Source organism: Belonocnema kinseyi, chromosome 1 (genome assembly GCF_010883055.1).
Source record: "Belonocnema kinseyi isolate 2016_QV_RU_SX_M_011 chromosome 1, B_treatae_v1, whole genome shotgun sequence".
In the NCBI taxonomy this organism is placed as follows: Eukaryota; Metazoa; Arthropoda; class Insecta; order Hymenoptera; family Cynipidae; genus Belonocnema; species Belonocnema kinseyi.
Genome location: NC_046657.1, coordinates 158129502 through 158130297, shown reverse-complemented (window position 1 = coordinate 158130297; position 796 = coordinate 158129502).

The window sequence follows — 796 nt, the reverse complement described above, 5'->3', positions numbered from 1 at the left end:
TCTCCAATTCTTTAGAGTAAGTTGAAAATTTCTTCAAACTGCCAAAACAACGTTAACTTTTAGAAAAACTGAAAAATGTATTTTACCAAAAAGGCCAACTTTAATTTTTCCCTTGAGATTTTTTAGATTAATAGTTTTTAAGGCCCAAAATTTTCTAAATTTGATCCTAAAACTTTAAAGAATTTACAGAGGTGCCAAAAGATTTTTAAGGATTTTAAATATTTTAAGGATGTTTTAAAAGGTGTCACGGAATTTTCAATTTAATTTAATAATTTAAAGGAATTTCAAAAAATTAAAAAAAAAATCCAAAGTACTTTAGAAATCTTCAAAGAAGAGTTCTAAGTATTTCAAAAGATTTTGAAGGATTTGAAAAATTGGAGAGAATTTTAAAAGATTCCAAAGAATTTTCAATTGATTAAAGAAATTTAATAAGAGATTTTAAAGAATTTCAAATATTTCATTTATTTTTTAAATTTCAAGATATTCTCAAGAGATTTAAAAAATTTCAAGAGATTTCAAAAGATTTTGAAGGATTTGAAAAATTTCAGAGCATTGAAAAAGATTCCAAGGAATTTTCAATTGATTACAGTAATTTAATTTGAGATTTTAAAGGATTTCATATATTTTAGAATATTTTAATAGATTTCAAGGAATTTTAAATTCCCGGCAATAAGCGTCGAATACAGAAAAATTAATATTTTCAGATTTTAGTGTAAAAATGAAGATTATTCTATTGTTTTGAATGCGCGATGTTTCTTTCTATCTAAAATGTCATTATAAGAATAGGATATCTCAG